The sequence below is a fragment of the Galeopterus variegatus genome, unplaced genomic scaffold (genome assembly GCF_000696425.1).
Source record: "Galeopterus variegatus unplaced genomic scaffold, G_variegatus-3.0.2 Scaffold1097, whole genome shotgun sequence".
Classification (NCBI taxonomy): Eukaryota; Metazoa; Chordata; class Mammalia; order Dermoptera; family Cynocephalidae; genus Galeopterus; species Galeopterus variegatus.
In genome coordinates, this window is record NW_007727208.1 from 655,001 (window position 1) to 678,218 (window position 23,218).

General features: G+C 37.4%; 1 protein-coding gene across 1 annotated transcript in view; it reads right to left on the reverse strand.

Annotated features, from left to right (window-relative positions):
- Positions 1-23,218, reverse strand: part of SORBS2 (sorbin and SH3 domain containing 2) — a 224,450-nt gene that overhangs the window by 177,159 nt on the left and 24,073 nt on the right. The window contains exon 2 of the mRNA XM_008574763.1: positions 8,097-8,235. The gene's annotated coding sequence lies outside the window, so the exon portion shown is untranslated. The remainder of the gene's footprint in view (positions 1-8,096; positions 8,236-23,218) is intronic.

Here is a 23,218-nt window from a genome sequence, read left to right on the forward strand (position 1 = left end):
TTTAAATTGTGTCATTACTAACCCGATTCTTTTTGCTGTACCAAAAGGTTGTTTTTCAGCCTAGTCATGACCTTTGGTTCATTACATCATTGGTACATTTATGTCCTTCTCTGCAATCCTCACCCCTCTTTTGCTTCTGTTTGTCTCTCAGTGAAGTATAGAAAGTCAAAACTTGTTGTAATTTGGAAATGTCTCCTTCATTGGTTGGACCAATTGTTTTCTTGTTATAATTTGACATCTTTGTGTTTTATAACTGAGAGGATTGGCACACTTTGAAAGAACTTGACGTGACAGCCGATTTCCCACTTGCTGTTTACTAACGATGTTCATAGATGACAGGGCAACTTACCCACTTGGGTGTCAGTGTCCTCATCTGTGCAAATGGGAACATGAAACCTGCACAACCAACCCCATATTCATAGTAATACCTCCCTATGTGAAAATAGATGATTGAGGAAATCATAGTAGTTAAGGAAAATGAAATAGCTATGCATTTGGTGAAACAATGAAAATATAACCTTTTAACTCGGATAATACTAAACATTAAGTAAAATTATAGATGCAATTATTTTGCAGGTAGAGTTTTACTTTCTAGGACAAAGTCTGGCTAAAGAACTGCCCTGATACCTTAAGCTCTGCACCAGTTGGTCTCCTCCTCTCATTTCTGCTGTTCTTATTTTGTCCCATTCCTCTCAATTACATCTACCGACAGGGGCTTTCCAGTGTTTCATCTCTCTAGTCATCTTAAACATTGCTCAGCAATATTACTAAATATGAGCCTCATTGTGAGACTTTTGGCCTCCATAAATAAACACAGACCCAATACGCCTTCCCTGGGGCATTCCTGTCTGACCTGGATATTCTCTTGAGTTTTCTCTCTTCTGAGTCCTTGAGCATGGGCACCATTTTCCATCTGAATGCCCTCTTATCCAAACCAAAGTCCCAATTCCAATGTAGCTTTTCCTCTGTAATCACACCTCTGATTTTCTAATACAATATGAACAGCTCCCAGTCCCAGGTCTGTGCTCTAATAACACTGGGGACCTCTACGTTTCTTGTCTTCTTTTGCCAAATGTTAACTATCTAAGTGTGTGTCTGACCCTCCCACCAGACTGTCCATCTGCACGTGGCACAGTTCCTTGCACACAATAAGTGGGAGGCTTGGTAACAAAACCCCATATTCATTTAATGGTCTTGACTGATCATATTTTAAATAATGCATAAGGTTCTCACATCTTTTTAAGGAAAAAACAACTGACTTCTACCTTTGAAGACAGCATTTAAGACTTTTGAAGACCACCTCAAAGACTTTGAATCACCCACCAAAACTAACAATAAAAAANTAAGACTTTTGAAGACCACCTCAAAGACTTTGAATCACCCACCAAAACTAACAATAAAAAATAAATTTGATCATATTTAATTGAAATTGTTTCAAAATGAGAGAAAGGAGAGGGCAGCATGTGGCCTATTATTCTGAAAAAGCAAGAAAGGTTATCTTTACATACAACATCAAGGTATTTACATCTTTACATGCAACATCAAGGTATTAACTGTTACAGAGTAAAAATCCATGAACAAAAAGAAAAATTTCTTTTAAGTAAAAAAATAAGTGGCTGATAAGGTCACATTAAAAATTAAAACAGGGGCTGGCCTGTTAGCTCAATTGGTTAGAGCACGGTGTTATAACGCCAGTGTCAAGGGTTTGGATCCCCATACCAGCCAGCCACCAAAAAATAAATAAATAAAATAAAATAAAATAAAATGGATGCCTTGGTCTTGGCTACTAATACTTTTCTTCAATAAAAGTAACCAGGGCTTCTTGAAGAAATAACTAATTCTAGGACTGGAGCAAGAAATATACAAGATCAGCCTGGAGCTGTTACAGTGCCAGGAAAAAAACCTCAATATGACGGGACATGGGAGTCAACTGAAAGAGATGCCAAATGGCCAAAGCTGGAACAATTTGAGCAACAAAACAAGAAAGGTAGTATTGGATTATAGCCTAAAGTATAAAATAAATGTATTCATACTGATAAAAATACAGGATTGAATTTAAATATATGGGGGAGAATAGACAAATCTCCCATGCAGAAGAATTCCAAATAATTTTTGTGGATATTCTGTTCTAAAGTAGGAGGAGCATAACTCCCCACTTTTTAAGTGTGAGTTGTGCATAGTTGCTTCTTCACAAAGAGCACAATATGGAAAGCGAGAGAAAGAGTCACTTTATAGTGCAGAAGCCTGCCCCACACTACCTCAGCCACGTGGTCAAGGTCTACATTGACAGTGACAGGTCATGTTGATGCCATGTTCCCTTGGTGAGAATGGCACTTTATTCCTGTGGTCTTCCCCCAACCCCAGTCTAATCAAGAGAAAAACATCAGACACATTTTAACAGAAGGACTTTCTACTAATACTTGACCAGTATTCTCCAAAACTGTCAAGGCCATCAAAAACAAGGAAAGGAAACTGTCATAGCCAAGAGGAGCCTCAGGAAACGCGATGACTAAATGTCATATAGTTTTCTGGATGGGATCTTGGAACAGAAGGACGACATTAGGTAAAAACTAAGGAAGTATGAATCAAGTGTGGACTTTAGTTAATAATAATGTCTCAGTATTGGTCCATTAATTATAACAATGGTACCATATTAATGTAAGATTTAATAATAGGGGAAACTTGGTGTGGGGTATATGGGAACTCTCCACAATTTTTCTGTAAATTTAACATTATCCTAAAATAAAAAGTTTGGTTAAAAAAATTAAAATGGATACTTTGTTCCAACCTGAAAGCCTGCCTTCATGTCTAGTTTATTTGTATTCTGGTATGAATTATTCAATAGTAAATATAACTCCCCTTAACACACGTGCAAATATTGTCCTAACTCAGAGGGCCACGGGCTAGCTTTGACTGTGCGTGGATCTTGCAGCCCAGAAAGCCAGCTACCTTGGGATTTTTTTCTCCTTCACTAAATTAAGAATGGCAGAGTTTGCAGGGAAGACCTTTGCCTCTCCTGGCAAAAGAGAAGGGAAGATAACAGAAAAGAGAGAGGGTGCCGTGAGAAAAGAAAAAATAAATAAATAATTGGACCGGGAGACTCAGGGAGGCCCTCTGCCCAGGGGCGGGGAAAACGTCGTCTCCTCCCTTCTCTCTTCTAATTCCAGCTGGTGACCCAAGAAGGCTGCGTTTCCCAGTGGGTCTAGGAGTGATCTAGAGGGTCATTCAGGTCACTTACTCCATGATTCCTCAGGATAAAACCCAAGAATGAGAGAGGCCTGAGTGCAGTGACAGCAGTCTCTGCATTGAAACCTACACAAAATGCCCACAGTCTCTTCGAGAGCCCATCTTGGAAAGCAGAGAGAATAAGGCTGTAAGATCCTGTGGTGTTCTGGCATTTTAGTTAGTAAAATATATTTTAAGTACTACTTCTTATTTTGGAGAAAGACATAATATCCAAATTAAAAGCAAAACTTTAGTTGAAAAAATGAAGATTTTTAAAGAAATGATTGTTTTATCTGCTTCAGGTAAATAATCCTCTTCGGTTCATCAGGGGAGAGACTCTATTTTGTGTCATCACCTTCTGGTGAGACTGGTACTAATTTTTTAAAAAGAAAACAAATGCATTGTATATATAATTTTAGGCTACAATAATATATCCTTGAGAGATGGGTAAGTGTTATGTGGACTCCATTTTTTTCTGACAGTAAATTAAACACAAAAAGTGTTTTTTAAGGCACTGATTTTTGCATTCTTAAATGAGAAAGGATGTCATTCATGAAATAAGTTTTTTTTTCTTATGACTTAGAGAAACATTTGCATGTGCACAAGTTTGGTGTTTATTTTCAACCTAGTATTTACACGCTTTCATCCTGTTATGTTACAGATGGTGAATGTTTTAAAAAGATTGAACTCCTTATACCTTGATGTATTTAGTGAGAACCTCCTTGTAAAATGGTTGTTAATTGTTTTCTCTTATTTGCTCTAGAATCTCAATTTGAGTATCTTCCTTTCCTCTGCTCATTGTACTAGTTTGGGGATATCAAAATCAGTCATACTGATGATAAATGCTATGCTATGAATAGTGAGGCCAGTGTAAAAATGCAGCTTCTACATAGGGGACCCACAAGTTTTGTTATTGCTAGCTTTTCAAATGCTTTATCTAGTATAGGATCAACTACAGTCATTTTGCAAGTCACCTGCTAAAATGTAAACTGTATCTTTAATAAAAGTATATTTTATTAAATTAAAAATTTATCATAAAATCTTTAAAATAAAATGTGATGGCAATTTAATTTTATAATGAACCTATATCTATAAATCTCACCAAATTTAATCTGGCTAAATCTTTAGTGAGCTCACAAATCCATTTTTATGAAAATTCTTTAAATGAGTTCAGAAATCTACCAACTAAGAAAATGACAAGTCAAATCATAGTTAGCATCTTATGATGGCTGTAGAACCATGATGATCTTTCTGAGACTGACTGATGTGAGTTTATCTACAACTATTTGTCTCCCAGTTGGTCTTATTTTTATTGGAGATTATTTACTGTGTCTGGAATCCTAATGCTTGGTGTCATTAATGAGAAAAATAATCCAAAAATATTCAATGTTCAGCCAACTCAAATTCATATTATCAACAAATGAAAGGAATGTTTTCAGATCCCAGGCTTGATCATTTTTTGTTTTCAATGTGACAGATTTACTGAACAAGGCTTACAAATCCCCCCTTCCTCCCCACCCACTTTCTCCACTGATCACACACACACACACACACACACACACACACACACACACACACACACACACACACCTCTTCACAACCAGGTCCCATTTGACTACTAACACACACGTAAGCTCTACGTTGCCAAGCTTTTCTGAAGGAAATTAACTCTACTGAGTACTCCTTTATTCTCAGTTTACATTACAAGTAATAGTACCGAACTTTTCAATGCTTACAATGTTCCCGAGGAGTATATCGGTTGAACAGGCAAAAAAAAAAAAATCTGGAAGTTTATTATTTTTCCACCAATATATTTGACACCACCATTGGAGAGAGAACAAAAGGCATACTGTCAGGCGAATAGACCTGGACAGAATGTTACTGTTTGTTCCTCATGAGCACAGAGGCACATTTAAGCAAAGAAAGACATTCCATGACTCTCTTGGGACTTCCGTCAGCTGAATTACACCAACATGTTCACACCACTGTGGTGCAGACTGTGTTGGGATTTAAAATGCAGACTTCTATTTGCTAACTCTTAAATATCACCACCATAAAAAAATCATATTAGGATTGAACCTGATTTTAAAATATCACAAAACAAATGGGAGTTCATTGGGGGAAAAAAGTGTGTCCACATGAAATTACAGTAGAGGATACGGAAATAAGGAATGTCCTTGTTTCACAGCTTCTATACTTGTACAATAAAGCCTCAAAGTCACCAGAAGTCACCTGGCTTTGGATTATGTTTCAAATCCAGCCTCACTGACTGACATTCATGAAACTTTTGGCAAACATGGGCCAAGTTTCGAGAAAGGCTAGGTGAAATACTTCTTTCATGTGGAACCTGTGTGAAACCCAGTGTATTTGGCTACATTTCACCTTTGAGTTTCATGTTCAAACAATCCAAAGTTTCAAAGTAAAATTAAGGGGTGAAAAGAAACAGAGAGAACAAAAAAGTAAAAAAAAACAGGAAAAAAAAAATGGCTTGTCTGGGAATGGAATGGCTGTCTACATCTTCCAAGCCAATTTCTTCTTGGTGCCATTTGATTTTATGACTGAACTTGTACTGCCATTAGCAATATATTTGCACTCAGCACTGCTGGACGAAGAAAGCTTCCCAATATGCTAAGGTGAAGAGTGTTCTAGATCCCCAAAGGCCCTGGGAACAAGTAAAGTACATGCTCAGAATAACCGAAGGATTTAAAATGTTGACTGTACACAGAAATGTGATTATTAATATGTTCCTTATAATGTAGATTTGAAGAAAAAAGTAGCAATTGAATGTCTAGGTTTAGGAAATAAAAATTAGACTGAATATCTCTAGGTTTTCCTACTATAAATCCAAATTCTAGAGATCATGTTGCATCTGCTTCTAATCCGGGGGGAACCTCTCACACATTCTCCATAGCTTCACCCCTTTGAAAACTCATCCTTTGGCCACCTGCTTCTTTCCTTCCTAGCAAGGTGCAGGGCAAAGGGAGCAGACTGTGTCAGTTCTGAGGAGCCACAGTCCTTGACGGGGACTTAAACAGTCTCCTGCCTGGATTAGGCTCATTCGATTCCTAACCTTCAACAGAACATGCAGGGACAGCTTGACAGAGAACGTCAAACTCAGTATCTGGCTGTGGACTTTGAAAATACCCTGTGCTTGGGATGGGAAAGAAAAGGGTAACAAGCAAATGTAATACACATGTAAGCTTTCTTTAAAATAAAGAGATCATTTAAAAGTTGAATGAATGGCTAGTAAGTGCTACATTTTGCCCATTTTAGGAAGTACATTTTTTTCATCCTTTATTCCTCACAAGCAGAAGTTTTCTTAGTATAACAGGCTTTTGGCTACTGAGGTCTTTTATTTTCTTTCTTGTTTTTCTTTTTTTTTTTTAAACTCAGAATATCACTACATGTTCAAAATGTGTGTTTTCTTTTGACATGTGGTCTGTGATGCCAATACATTTCTTTGGAAAAAAGAATCTTTAAACTCCAAGGATTTTAGTGTCCATGTTAAAAAAGCAACAGTTAGGCCCCAAGACACATGGTAATTTGGAGGTAGCAGGACACTCAAGTGAGGGGTTGATGGAATCAGGTTCTGTGCCCTGTCATTTGCTGCTTGCTTTTAGACATCTGCTTGGAGGGGAACTGTGAGCTGTCATAAAGTCTACGTGGTGAACGAATCTTGCCAGAGAAGTCTTTTCTTTCAGTTGGGGGACCCCAAATGAAGTAAAATCTAAGACATGTCAGTGAGAAAAACCAAAGCACCAACAAATTATTTAAAGGAAATGCTATCAAAGCAAAAAAAAAAAAAAGAGACTTTTTTACTGAACATAGTAAATATCCACAATCAAAGTAAATGCTGTGTTTGAAGTTAAAGTCCACAGATCAAAGTACTTTGCAAAATGTCAAGTGCAAGCATAAGGAAGGGGGGAGAAGGGAGGCACAGAAAACTATCCAAAATGCTACATTGTCACAGCAGAGAAATCTGCCAGCAAATGTGCCCAGCAAATGATATTCAGCTCAGGTAAGAAATTCTCAAAACTGAGCCACCTAAATTATGCCAGGAATATACCGAACAACAACAAAAACATTCTGCCAGCAAATGTGCCCAGCAAATGATATTCAGCTCAGGTAAGAAATTCTCAAAACTGAGCTACCTAAATTATGCCAGGAATATACCGAACAACAACAAAAACATAAAAACCTCCACAACAACTGCTCTGATTCCACACTTGTAATGAACAAAACAGTAATGAAAGGAGAACATAACATAATAAAGCTATTTCATTGTCCTTAAGGAACAATTACCAATATATTTTCTTTACTTGCATGGTTACTTCTTTTGCCTTTTAAAAAAAATGCCCTTAGAAAGTTAAAAATAAGAAAGCAGTCTAAACAAAATTATGATGTCTGAAATGTCCTCTCATTGCTCTGGTTAACATAATAAAGCTATTTCATTGTCCTTAAGGAACAATTACCAATATATTTTCTTTACTTGTATGGTTACTTCTTTTGCCTTAAAAAAAAATGCCCTTAGAAAGTTAAAAATAAGAAAGCAGTCTAAACAAAATTATGATGTCTGAAAGGTCCTCTCATTGCTCTGGCAATCAGGCTTAATTAGAGTTCTGATCCAGTGCTCAGTCATAGCCAACTCAGTATTGCAGGTCAATATTACAGCCTTCAGCAAAGTTTAAAATTACACCCACGAAAATGCACAGTTGCTACTGCATGCACTACTGCTGTATTCTGGAATACAACATTTACCTGGGAATCGTTCACAGCCCTTTCCCCCCTTATTTTTACTATACATAAGTTATTTTAAAAACAGCACTCATGAGCGTTTCAGAAAACAAGTAATTTCAGAATAAAAATCTTACCTACGGCAGCTGAGTTCAACAGTTGCTCTACACAGAGGAAGTAGGAGTCAGTGGCCTTTTACATGTAGAGATTGTTTATTTAGCCCTTTTTAAAAGGTCTTGAACTCCAGAGGTTTAAGATTAAGTCCAATCCAAGAGTCTGAAGGGAAAAAGGCAGGAGAGAAGGCAAGTAAGAGAGGCAAAGAATCCCAGCTGCTGGGTGGTGCTACTGTTCTGAGAGCATTTGAGCTATTTTCAGCATTAACAGCAGCCGGGGTTGTCTGCAAAGGGATGAAAATGCCTTGCCGGAATGAATCGTCACCACCACCACCCCCATTCTGGCGGGTGTGTGTGTGTGGGGACACAAACCAGGAAATCCACAACAACTTGATTCATTGTATAAATATTCATTTCAATTTTGAGGAAAACTGCCAGCAGTATTAGAAAAAAAAACAAAAACAAAAACAAAACTAGACTTAAAGAAACACCGGGCCGTGCCATAATCCTCAAATTTTCAAAATGATTTACCTGATTTGTTGAAAATAAGATGTTCTATTTATGCTTTTTTGAGAAGGAAGCCTTTCTTCTGCTACTTACTTGCTTGCTTATATGGGTTTTTAAAAATATTTTAGATTTCTCTGGGAGGAATATCTGCTGTCAGCCTATTTTTCTTCAGACGGAAGACAAATGGTTTCTTTCTAGCACACACCTAAATTTCCAGTTTCATCAACTATGCTATTTTTGCAAGCTACTGGGTTAAGCTGTTGACATTTCTTATCTGTTGGCAGAGACTGAGGACCATTCAGCGACACGATGCAGACATCCCCAGCTTCTGCCTCCACAGGCCAATGAAGAAATAATTCAGATTGGCTCACCAGTGATGACTGGCTAACTTTAAGCTTTCATTTTGTCTCTGGAATTAAAAACTAAGGTCTAGAAGTTGTATTCATTCATTCTTTCATTCATTCAGCAGATATTTAAGGGGCAAGCACTTCTGAGCCTACTATAGGTCAGGCACTCTGAGAACGGTAGGCAAAATAAATAGCATCCTTGCCTTCTAAGAGTTAGCACACAAACACAGCAAGAATAAATAAAAACAAAATCTGTTATATTTTGCAGCCTCTTTTTCACATGGTGAGACTATTCAAATCATAGCAGCTGGAGACTGTGATCTCTTTCTACTATGGCTGAAGAAGATACCATGTGTCCTCAGACCAACTTCTGTCTTCCATTGCTTCAGCACACCTTTTCCACCACTAAGAAGGAACGTTAGTTACATCCTACCAAGAAACCACTTAAGCACTTTTATAAAAGCCTTTCTCCTATGTAGATGAAATCCCTGAATCTTTCCAACTCCCTACTGCCCATAACAAAGAGAATGCTTAAGCAGTCAGAACGTGCTGCCCAGAGAGAGGCTTTTACATCAGGAGGTGAAAGATTCTTCAATCAATCCCGTATGAAAACTGTCTTGTTATATTTTATAATAAATATTATAAGGGTTGTTGCTAGATGCTCATTTCAAATCCACTTCTTTCTCTGCAGTTAAGAAAGACACTGGAACTGATTATAGAAAATACTGAGGATTATGCATGATGTGTAAAAAAGGGGTTACATGGCCACTATTTCAAGTACTATGTTAAAATAGTGATATCCTTCCCCTCAAAACACCTTAGATAAAAACTACACGGGTATTTCGATTAAAGAAAGAACCACAATTTAAGTTTAACATATCTAATCAGAATTTCAAAATAAAGATTAACTTTGTCTAAAAATATACACCAGATTTTTAAAAAAATCATTGTAGAATAATGCATTTTTCTGTTCATTTATTTTAAATGGTTACATTTTAATGTCTTAAATAACTGCCAGTTTAAAACAGAATATTTGTTTAACTTGGCCACAATGTTGAATGGTAATTCTACTGGCAAAAATTGGAAGCCTAACCTCAGATAGAAAAATTTTTTAAAAAAATTGTTTTCACTTTTTCCTCCTTATAATAGTTTATAACAAAAATAAAAAATGTTTAATAATTGGTCTTCCTTGAGAAACTATGGATGTTAATGAAACATAAAGATTAAATACTTGACTACTAAATCAATCATTATTTTTAAATTCCAAACTGCCTGCTTTCCACATCAATCCTCGGGGAAGCTCAGTGTCCCACATTCACCTATTAGAGTTATACTACGTCAAAATCTGCGCTTGAACGAGCAGGTTATGAACCCTGCTGGCTGCTTCCATTTAGGATGAATTCTATCCTGCCATGTGACTCACCAAAGTCTCCTCATTCACCCAGGATCCTGACTATCCAATAGATTTGATGTCACAAGTTGGACTTTAGGCATATGTTAAAAGGTTAGAGGATAGTAAATTCTGACTTCTTTACTTACCCAACTACTACGACTTTCATCTTATATGTTAATGATATTGTAACAATTGTATTAATCGTACTTACAGTAATGATTTCATTTACATCTTTTTCTTTTTTTGTCTTACAAATAAATTGATTTAAAATAATCGGTAAATTCTTATATTGGAGAAACACTAAAAAGGGCTTCGGCATAACCCCACCCCTGTATAAAATAAGGATAACAAAAGCACTAATACCCAGAGTTGTGGCAGGGTTTATACGAATAATGCACATTAAAAGTTTAACAGAGTAATGTCTGACATATAGCGAGAACTTGGTAAAAGTTAATGCTATTATCAGTGTCTTAAGTCTAGAGCTCTGCTGTCCAATAAGGTGGCTGCATGTGGCTGTTGAATTCCTAAAATGTGGCTAGTCAAACTGAAATGTCATATGAGTGTAAAATACACACTGGATTTTGAAGATTTAATATACATAAAAAAAGAATGTAAACTATCACATTAATTTTTATATTATTTACATGTTAAAATGATAACATTTTGGACATATTTGGTTAAAATAAGACATTTTGCCAAAATTAATTTCACCTGTTTCTTTTTACTTTTTAAAATATGACTACCAGAAAATTTAAAATTTCGTGTGGCTTGGATTACATTTCTATTGGGCAGTGCCATCTAGGCCAATGGTTCTTAGACTATAACGAGCATCGGTCACGTGGAAGACTTATAAAAACACAGATTGCTGTGTTCCACCTCCAGAGTTTCTGATTCAGTAGGTCTAGGGAAGGGCCTAAAAGTTTGCATCTCTAACAAGTTCCCATTGATTCCTGACCATACTTTGAGAACTGCTGGTCTTGAGACTTGCTACTCAAAAGGTGGTACATGGACTAATGTTAATGTCATCACTTGGGGTCTAGTCAGAAATGCAAAATCTCAAGCCCTACCCAGACCTACTAAACCAGCACGTGCATTTTAACAACATCCGCAGGCCTGTGTATGCACATTGAAGTTTGAGAGAATTTGATATAGAGTAGTGTCTCTCAGCCCTGGGTGCATGTAAGACATTTCTGGAAACCTTAAAAAAATAACAGTACTTTGGACCCACCCCTAGGGAGTTTGATTTCATAAAACTAGATGACACCCAGTCATCCTCCACATATCTAAAAAACTCTCCACGTGACTCCAATGTTAAAACAAGCACTGAGAGGTGGATGGGCAGTGGGGCCCGTCAGAGGAGATTCTAATGGACCAGGACCCAGAAACCAGCGTTCCTTATAGAGAGGGGCAGATGCTTGGGGATTGTCAGGTGCTGGCAGGACAGGACCGGTGCAGATAGTGGAGGTGGTGGCCACACAGCAAAAGCCATTGTGTGGGTTTTGTAGCCAACAAGGGTACCTGGGGAGGGAACCCCCTGGTGGGGGACCTTCCAGAGGTCTGCAGATCAGACAGAGGTCCCAGCTACTCCAGGTTTGGAGTTCAAAGAAAAACTGGATAAAGCAGAGGACAGCCTTGGTCTTGGAGGAACACGAGGCAAGTTATCTGGGCAGAGATGCAGGCTCGGAGGCACAAGATACAAGATCCCCCATGTAAGTCAAGAGCGGGATCAGCTGCCATGTTAACTGTGTTTCTTAAACTCTACATAATGCCAGGGTTGGTTTCAGAGGCTAGAGCAGAAATAATCTTTCAGACAGAGATGAGGAGGGAAAAAAGTGGATGAAAATGTTGAAAGTCAGATTAGTGGTACATTTCCTTCTGTCCCTCCCTAACACACCATAAAAATTCAGACAGTTCTGAGATAAGTATTGGTCCAATAAAAACAGTATACACTAAGGCATAGTTGACATGTACCAAACTGTCCTAGAGTGTTTTTACATCCCAAGAGAGGATCTTGTCAACTCACATAACTGTCCAATTGTTAGAACCTGTGAGAAAGATCCGTAGTGTGGAGTAGAGAAGCCTTCTGTAATTCACCACACCTCTGTTCCACCCTTAAATAAGTGAGCACACCAGCTTTAAGAGTTTATCCAGATAACCTCAATGGTTCTCCAAATGACTCCTCACTTTTTCAGGTGGCACCAGAGTGTGTGTGTTCCAGAGAGCTTCACAAAGACAAAATCCCCATTGTAAGAGAGAATCTGGGCTCATATCGGTAACATTTAAAATTCTCAATCTGTATGCAGAGACCATCTATAGCAGTACTTCTCACTTTCTGGGTTGGTTGTTTCAAGAATCTTCTAAAAGTGCGTAAGTGCTTAAAAGGAGAAAGTCTGGAATCAGGTGCCTGGCTTTGAATCCTGATCCTGCCACTTATGACCTTGGGCCAATTATTTACCCTCCCTGAGCCTCAGTTTCCTCCTCCGTAATAGGACTTATCTTATAGGGTTGTTGTTGGGATTAAAATTGTTGTTATTTGAAAGGAACACAAAAGTCTGGTACTTTGTAAGTACTATATACATGTTGGTTAAATAATCAAAATATATTTGAATAACTGCAGCTTTCCATTCGTGGCTAAATTTAGTAAGGTGTTTTTTTTTTTCTTTGATACTGTGGTGATTTCCAGGGACTTTCATGTGTGTGATTTTTTGAATACATGTATTTTGAGGGTTTGAGTGTTGTTTTTTTCCCAGGGGAACTCAGAATTCTTAATTGATTCCTCACCACTTCCTATTATTTGAGAGGATCTTGGTAGGAAGGAAGTGAAGGTAGTTTTCCCATGAATATTGTTTTCTAGAGTACATTTTTTCTCCCTGAGGTCTTTTGAAAAGTGAGTTGTGCCGTAGAAGTTTGAAGGCTTTCATGGCCTATGTCAGTTTAGGTGTATTGTCTAACAGTCCAGGAGAACAATGTGTCATTCTTATAGTCAAGTATTTAAGTGCTTAGGGAGAGGCAGTAAGACTGTCTACAACACTGATGTACATTTCAAAGATGTATTGAAAAGGGAGTCAGATTGTCATACTATAGAGACTACAGAAATCAGATAACGCTGATCAGAGGTAGACCCCTGAAGTCAGGCATGTGGATGCAAAAAAATGAAGGCTAGATTAAGTGGAAGAACTGCTTTTACGCTTGTCTGCTTTGAACACACTCAAAGTGAAGCATATGTAAGAAAAATAGTGATGCTTTGTAGCATCATGAACTTAGCAAGTGTCAGCCAGACCATCTGTAGGAACCTCAGTATGTTGTGCGCTGAACAATGTATAAATGCATTGAGTGGGGAAACGAAAGCCCGAGAGGCTGAGCGACTTCAGACCAGTCACTCAAGTCCTCTACACCGGTGCCCTGAAATGTAGGAGGAGGAGCTGGACTATACGCCCCTTACTAACTCTCAAATCTATGCTTTTGTTTGTGTTTATATGAAGTACACTTGGCAATTCCCCACAACATACATCTGCAAGTATAATCACTTTTTGTTTGTTTTTAAAAAATTTTTTCTTTAATGTGACTACTAGAAAATTTCAAGTTACATAAGTGTCACATTTTCTATCTTTTTACTTTAAAAAATTTTTAGTTAACAAAAACTATATATTTAACATACGTAACATGTATTGAAATATCTATGCATGTGTAATAATAAACTGAGCTAATTAACATATGCATTACCTCACACACTTATTAACATTTTCTTTGTGGTAAGAACACTTAAAATCTACTCTTTTGACAATCTCTGCCAGTGTAATCATTTGAAAATTGTCGAATCATGTGTCCAGTTACTTTTACTGCCTGGTTATCAATGTTAAGTTAGTGTTTTTAGGAGGTGATTTGCCATCACATGTAACATTATGCCATCTGGGACTGGACTTTATCAATTAAGATGAAAATCTTAACAAAATGTTAAAGTACTATCATCAGATGTTAAAAGTCAATTTTTAGTTAGAACTTTGTTTTTAAACTTACTGCCTAGATTCCAAACGTATCTAAAAAGTACCTCTGCTGTTTATATGACCATGACTTAAGTTTTCTTGATATTTATAGTTTGTTTGAAGTTGAGCATATGCCACAGTTGCTAAATATGATATGAAAATCGTTAAGATAAGCCTTCTTCAAGTGGCCTATTTAGGGCCCTGCATGATCTGGTGTTTTCCAGCATCTCCACCCCCCTGTCTGTCTCCACACCCCTCCTTCTAGCTACATGCCTTCCTGCATCTCTGGCCTTCTCTCAGTTCCTTGAGTGTCCCATATTGAGGGCCTCGGCATGGGCGGTTCCCCCTGAGTGGAACACCTTCCCTGCCCAGCAGCTGGTGCTGGGCATCCCTCAGTCCTCCGCTGAAATGTTCCTTCCTCAGGAAGCACTTCCCTGATTCGTCCACCTAGGTCAAGCATTTTTTTTTTTTTTTAACTCTTAAAGAATCACATCTCCATTCCCTCTGAGTTCAAACTCAGTTGCATTTGTTTGAGTCACTGATTGATTAGTGAATTTCTCCTTCACTAGCCTATAAGCTTCTGTATTCCCCAAACATGTATTGTATTTGTTCCTTGCACAAAGTAAATGCTCCATAGGCATTTGCTGAATAAATAAATGATTAATAAGTTCTGCAAAAGGCATTAAGCAACATACAAGTACCTTTTGTTATATACTTATAAGAACTTGTGAAATAAAGAGCATCTTATCATGTAAAAAGCAAAAAGCTGTGTATTCTAAGTAAGTAGCTGTTTCCAACCAAGATGATTCCCTGAAATACATTGCTTTGTAGTTACATATTTGGTTTAAAAATTGTCTTAAGAGGCAGATGCCACTTGTTTTTCCCTTCAGGATGTAATATATTCTGTTATCTTAATAATGTGCCTTTACCTTCTAAAATAGATTTGAAATAAATTGTTACCTACACTTTTACATCATATCTCCAGACTTCTTTCAGAACCATATGATACTCTATTAGGGTGTATTAATTTCTCAGATGAGGTCCCTGATAAAAATTTCTTCTGATTAGGGTTGTTGAGAGAATTACATATTTGTCTATATGTTGCCAGACAGTTATACCACCTGTCAGCCACATCTGATGTCATTCATACGGTAGTTTATGAGCAGACAGGCAAGCATGAAGTATTGCACCCACAATACCACCTGGCTAGGTCATGGTCATTCCCATTGTGTGAAACCCTTTCTCATGTCCATATTGTGCATTAGTTATAAATATACAGTGAATTACTAGTCACGGACTGAGAAGCTGGGAGATTCGCAATCTTGTTTGCTGGCAGAGGGCCATGTAATGTCAACAAAAGTGGAAAGGAAAACTTTCTGTGGCTCAGCCTACAGACCAGGAGTCAAAGTCTGGGGGGAGTTGGAGATATGGTCTTTGTCACATTGATTTGGAAGGGACTATGTAACCTCTTCTCCTACCATGTGAGTAGAGGAATATTTATTATAGCCTGACAATGTTTTAAGATGTACTATTTTGTATATGTTCCTTGTAAATGTGTAAAACACTGTGAAATCCAAGGCACAGCATGACAAATATCTTTTCTAAGAAATTCAAAAAATGAACTAATTAACTCAACAATCCATGGCACATTTCCATAATTACTATGACCACAAAAGTTAATTTTGTAAGGACAGTCACACATATATAATACAAAAAATGCTAGAAAGCTATCCATGAAATTCATGGAGGTGAAGGATAAATAAAGAACAATAAAGAAGAGTTAACCAGCATTCAAGGACTAGAAGGAACTATAGATTCCTTATATCAAGTGCATAAGAAAAACTTCTTCCTAAATGAATGCAGATTGGAAATGCGAAGCTTCAAAAACTGGACATATGAAGAATATTTTCTGCATTGTCTGTTCTCAAACCCAGACCTTCCCCACCTTGTTGTGTGACCTATTGGTGTGTCCACAGCAGGTGACAGACACTGCTGCAGTTCTGACCCCTCAGTTCTCAGGTGGCTGAGTGAGGCCTGGGGTGGCTGGAGCTCCTGGGCCAGTCACCTCTGGCTATTAGCAACCTCATTTATTTATCTCAGTGTGTCTATGAATATTCACACTTTTGTGTATACCATGATTTATAGAAGTTTGGGAGGGAATGTTTTAACCAAAGAAGTCACAGCTCCTGGGCCAGTCACCTCTGGCTATTAGCAACCTCATTTATTTATCTCAGTGTGTCTATGAATATTCGCACTTTTGTGTATACCATGATTTATAGAAGTTTGGGAGGGAATGTTTTAACCAAAGAAGTCAATCTACTAAAAACTGCAGCAATTGTCCTATCCACAAAATGAAACACAAGAGATAAGAAGGTTTGAGAGAGACATGTTAAGAAAGGAGTCATGATATCTCAATTTTACAGAAAGAAATGGTATGTGGCAGGGTGGGAGGATCTCTGTTTGGACCCTTGGTCCAGAGAATTGGACTGATCTCCAGCAGTAGGTGTAAGAGGGTCTATCCTGCCAGCAGTGATGTGTTCAGACAGAAGGGCAAGGCGTTGACCTCTGAATCAGCGTAAATACTTTATTTTTACCTTTCAGCAAATGTCCTCCTTTTCTTAGCACATATTTCTTTGAGAATCATTTTCAATTGAGGTTTCTGTGATACATTTTATTTTACAGTCAAGACCCTATTTCCATACTCATTACTCTCCCCCCCCCCTTTTTTTTGTCTCTTTTTTCGTGTCCGGCAACGGATCGCAACCCTCGGCGTTGCTCCCGCACCTCGCTCAGCCAGTGAGCAGGAACCGGTCTGTATGTGGGATCCGAACCCTCGGCGGGAGCGCCGCCGCGCTTCCCAAGTGGCGCACTGTAGCAGTGCGCCACCGGGCCGGCCCATACTCATTACTCTTTAAAATAAATAAATTATATAACATAGCTGTGACAGACCCTGATTTCTGCCTATGAAGGATCCTTTTCTTTTTCTTTCTTACTACAGAATCCTGACATTTTGCCTAGTTAAAAACTTACCTTCCCAGATTTTCTTGTAGTTGGTTCTGGCCAATAGGCGAGACGCCCTGTTGACAACTTCACATACAGAATCACAAGACCGAACCTCCTGAGAGAAGGTGTTTTTGTCCTTTGTGCCTTAACCTTGTACTGCTCCTCTTTCTTGCTGACTGAACTGCAGATGCCATTCTGGGAGGCACATGTTAAAGGACAGATGATAGAGCCAATCCCTCCCACCCCCACCCCCGGCCTGCCTGTCCCCAGGCTTCTTGTTTGAGGCAAACCCTCCTCTTACCTGGTTAAATGGCCATACTGAGGCCATCTGTTACTTGAAGCTGGAAACATAACTAACACAATCATCTAAGAGCAACTTAATTACATCAGGCTGCCTAAAATACAGCAGTAGACTGAGGCCTGCTATTAAGATACCATGTAAAAAATAGTTTCCAAAGTTTTGAAAGAACTTCTGGACATCAACAACAGTGTGGCTTCCATTTCAGGCCCATTATCATATCCTCATGGAGTGAAAATTGCCTGAAAAATAGGGCCACATGATGCCTGAATCCCTGCATCATTTGAATATTTTTGGCTATAAATATAGTGAAGTAGTTGGCTCTTTCTTCTAAAACTAACATTTAATGATCAGTGGTATTGACATAGCAGTGATCTACAGGAAATACAAAACAGGAACCCATTGTTTATCCTGTTCTCAGTGTACATTGCCAGATCATTGTTCAGAAAACTTTGAACAGGGTTGCTTCAGTGGAGTTCACAGAGTTGTTAAGATCTAAATTGAATGATAGAATTTGTCCTTGTTACACAAAAAGCAATTGTGAAAAGATTATTAAAGGCTAGTAATATATTGACTCTGAATTTTAAAAAATCTTTAGGATTTCTACCTATGATTTCTTAAAATGACAAATGCTATTGGTCATAATTGAGGGGAAGGGCTGTCAAACTAGGAAGTCAATAATTTTCCTGAACTAAATAAAATTAAAGATGTACATGCAACATGGAAATTATTCATGGTTTCTGATTAAGTGTTATACATTGAAGAAATGAATATAAATTGTAACACATTCGATTTTATAATAGGCAGTCACATATAAATATTTTGCTCTTCTATCCATCTATACTAAGAACTGCATTAGAGTATAATGACTGAAAGCCTTTAATGCTTCCTACTTATGTGGCTACTCTAATCCCCTTATGCTTCAGTTCTAGTGTAAACAAAACAAGAATCACAGCTGAACTTGCATATGACTGCTGTGAGAATTAATTGAGTTAATATATGCAAAGCTCTTAAAGCTACTCATACACAGCAAGCACTCCATATGTACAGGCTGGCACTGCTGTTATCATCATCATCATCTCAATGACATGCAACACCTGTAATTAATAGCATGGACTTTGGGTGCTATGGGTCAAATATGTCCCCCAGAAGTTCATGCATTTGAAACTTTATCTCCATTGTAACAGTGTTAAGAATGGGGAATCCTATTATGGTTATTGAAAGGTGGGGCCTTTAAGAGGTGATGAGATTGTGAGGACTGTGCCCTCGTGAATGGATTGATCCATTCGTGGAGTAATGGGCTTGGTTCTGATGGCTTCAGAAATAGAGGAAGTGAGGAGGTTAGCTCTCCCTTGCTCAGTCCATTCTGGCCATGTGATATTCTGTGTTGCGTAGAGAATTCCACATGGAAGAATTCCTCAAGAGATATGTTCCCTGGGCTTTGGACTTGCCAGCCTCTGAAATTGTGAGAAAAAAATTTCATTTCTTTATAAATTACCCAATTTCAGGTATTCTGTTATAAGCAACAGAAATGGACTAATACTTTGGGGATAAATAGTTCTGAGTTAATTTCTAGTTCTGCCTCTTAGGTCTTTGATTTGGGAATGAGCTCTGAGCCTTTGTTCCCTCATCTGAAAAATGGGGATAGCATTAATTACCTTAGAGAATTATTAAGAAGATTGAAAAATATAATGCATGGAAAACTATATCATCACATACTATTTTTTTAACCTACATAGAAAAAATTATTTGCATATATAATAATTAATCTTCAAAAATATGTATACTTTTATTTTGCTGATGGGGAAAGTGAAATGGATTGAACACAGATGTTGAATTTAATTTTCTTTCTTTTTTTTTTTTTTTAAAAGATGACTGTAAGGGGATCTTAACCCTTGACTTGGAGTTGTCAGCACCACGCTCTCCCAAGTGAGCTAACCGGCCATCCCTATATAGGGATCTGAACCCTTGGCCTTGGTGTTATCAGTACCACACTCTCCCAGGTGAGCCATGGGCCAGCCTGAATTTAATTTTCTTATAATTTATTTCAGACAGCACACAGAGTTTATTTTTTTATTTTCTATTTTAATACAGACAAGAATTCATGGAATTGTTGCACAGCTGGATTAAGAAAATTCCCATTTTTTCTAATAACTTTGTCCTGTGGTTGATGTAGCAGTCTCTTTAAAGCAATGGCATTATCATCATCTCATTTGGTAAGTAGAAGAAGGCTGAAGAGGAAAGACATTGGAATTAAAAGGAATAGCTTGGAAGAAGCAGAAAAGAATTGACTTTGTAAGACCCTTGTAAGAGTTTATCAGTCTCTTAGCAAGTGGGAGGAGCACTTTTATAATCCCGTCCATCATGTAACACACAAACACACACTACCTTACGTTGATTGACTGCAATTATAATGAATAATAACTGAAGTATATGTATCCCTCTATTATACCAATGCAAGAAAAAAGATTTGAGGCTTTGAATCAGGCAGAGATGACCTCAAGGCTTAGCTTCCCTAGTGGCAAGCCATGTCACTTTGGGCAAGTTACTTAATCTCTCTGAGCTTTGATTCTCATATCTAGAAAATGCAGATAACACCATCTACCTATTCGGGAGCCTATCGAGAGGACTAATGCAGATAACACCATCTACCTATTCGGGAGCCTATCGAGAGGATCTGGAGACTTTGTGTGAAAATCAGTTCCTCAGTCATGTGCTTGTTGCAGAAGAGGGATTTCACAAATTGTCGTTGCTGTTTGCCTGTCTTTTTCCTACTAGACTCTCAGCTCCTTGAGGGCAGGACTCCCTTTAAAAACACAAATGTAATGAGTTTATAGCATAGTGTCTGGTTGTTAAAATGTACTGAGTGAAAATATATCAAAAAGCAACACATGGAAACCCTGAATGGAAAACTAAAACAATAATAATCAATGAAAAGTTTGATTTCAGTGAAAATAGCCAAGAGAGACAGGCATTGACAAATTAAACTGATGTATTGGGGAACAGATTTAAGGAAAAATTAAATAAAAGACTATATTTTCCTGACTCAGCATATGTAGAAAGGAAAGACAGCCTATAAGGGACAGAGAAAAGTTGTCACAGGACGATTACAAACAGCCTCTTCAAATGGGGCTATTGCTATATATCATCTATATTTTTGTACTTTGTAGGCAGATGGTAATGATCTCAGGTCCATGATTTCTGTGAGCTCTGTCTGATTTTCTTTTCAATTTATAGGAGTTTTTATATAAAACTTAGAACTTCTAATTTCTCTTAACCCCCTTCCACCTCCCCCATTCCATCTCTTCTCTATCCAGGCTAAGTGTCTCCACCTTGGGAACTTGTAGGTTTTCTGTCTAAGTCCAGTAACTCAGATGGAAGCCTGGATGGGCAGGCTTCATGTATTTTTCCTATCCCACATCCCTGTCTACAGCATTTCTCGGATGTGATATAGTCTGGAGGATTTGGGGACCAATTTTTGTTTCCCATATTTCTTCCTTTTCATTTTACCTTGAGTCACAGCTGGCAGGAACATTATGAAAACTACCTAAACATTTGCTTCATATTTTAAAAATTGGGGAGTGGAGGATGATTTTATTGGAAAGCTATTACTAGGAATTAGGGTCTGAGAAACATGGGGGGGCAGTGCATGGAAGAGCATAAATAGCATCAACAGCATATTCTAAGTCTGAAATGAGATAAGTAGTTTCGTGGCTCCAGTACCAGCTGCTACTTTCTTTTGCCTGGGAACAGCTTCGATAGAGACTCATTTATTCAAACACCTGAAGAACTAAATTAGTGGTTAATGCTACTCACAATAGCAGAACCATTTAAGTATCAGGTGATATCTTCAATAGAGCAACAACAAAAAGTTTTTATAGAGAAAAGAAAATAGACACGCACAGCGGAGAAGATGAGATTTGCAATAATTTTAGTGAGAATGGTTTCAGCAATGGAAAGAAAAATAGACTATATCCTAAAGAGAAAAACAAAATTTGGAGCTGCATAGTTCAAAATTAGACACGTTTCAGTTGAGGCATAACCAGACACTCAAGTAAAGTGATCTCTGAATCAATCAATTATCCAAGGAGAATAATTCCACTTATGATAATTAGAAAAATGACTCAAGAAATGAGATAATTCTCAGAGATAATTTTTTTTTAATTAACGCAAGAATTGCCTATAAAACTCTTCTGAAAAAGAGAAACTTGCAGCTGAATTTATTTATAGCATTATACTAGGGTATACTATTTGGTAAATTTTATAATTATATCCTGTAATGAATCCTACGTGCAAAGACGGATAAAGAGGACTAAATTCTGGTTGCCTTTAGAATTGCACAGACAACCTTGGATAAGAGAAGAGGGAATTGGAAAGGTCTTAATAGATGGTGCTCATCACTTGTGGCCAAACCGGAGCTATAAATTGCAGTGGCTCTCCCTTTCTGTAACTTGAACTCTGTTTTCATGTTACTGATTAAGATCTATCTAGTTGGCCTCTTTTTAAGAGACTTGCACACATTTGAACACACCTTTGAGACTCCAAATTGGACTTCTGTACCACATTCTATTTTTGGTAACCACAAAGGTGCTGGAAATTTCAAGTAGTAACACACACCACGACCTACAAACTTCAGAACATGAGCTGGTGAATACATGATTCCCGGCTGCAGAACGCACTTGGGCGTGGGCTCCAATGATTCTTTGGGGTGTTTGATTTACAGATCCAGATCAGGTTAGGTCATCTTTGTTGTGAAGTTTTCACTCTTTGCTGTGATGTCTTTAACATAATACTGCTCTTTTTTTAACACTCAAAAATCCGCTTCAGGTCCGTTTTTTAAGTTTACTTTTGTGTTGTCTTGAGATGATGAATACATACTTTAATTTTTCATAAAAATGAGACTGCCTTTCTTCTATCCTTAATCAGCCCTTTAGAGAATTCCTCATTCTCATTCATCCCAGCTCATCTAATCTGGATTTAAATTAGCTGCAAAGGTACCCAGGTATTTCGTGCAGAGATTATTCAAAATAATAATGACTTTATTATTTATCAAAATACAATTTGTCCAATAAATTGTAAATTACATTTATAGTGATAATTTATATATTATGAATATTTATATGTTACATAACATTAATATATTCATCAAATAAAATATTATGCTTTTAAATTATTAAATTTATTATATTAGAAATTATATAAATATACTTTGATCAAATAGTCATAATTTTTTTCTGCATCCTTCTCTTTATTTTTATTTTTAAAAGTATATATTTATGTGGTGCCTCCCGAATATATTAGTTTCTTACAATAGAATCATTCATAAAACATGACAACACTTAAGTTGTCTTAATTTTTAGTGCAATATTTCATTAAACTCCTCTTTTAAGTATTAAAAGTTTTTGAAACCGTACAAGGTGAGGAATTGCTAAGTAATTTGCTGTTATTCTTGCTTCTTGCCTATTTTCTCACTGTCTTAGTGTATTTGAAATTAGTTTTGACCCTGAAGTTTCTTCCTACCCTTATAAACACACATACACTCTTGCAGTGTTTTCAGATTGAAATGAACAGCTTCTCCTGGAGTGGTGTTTGCCATTTCTGTTTCATCCAGAAAC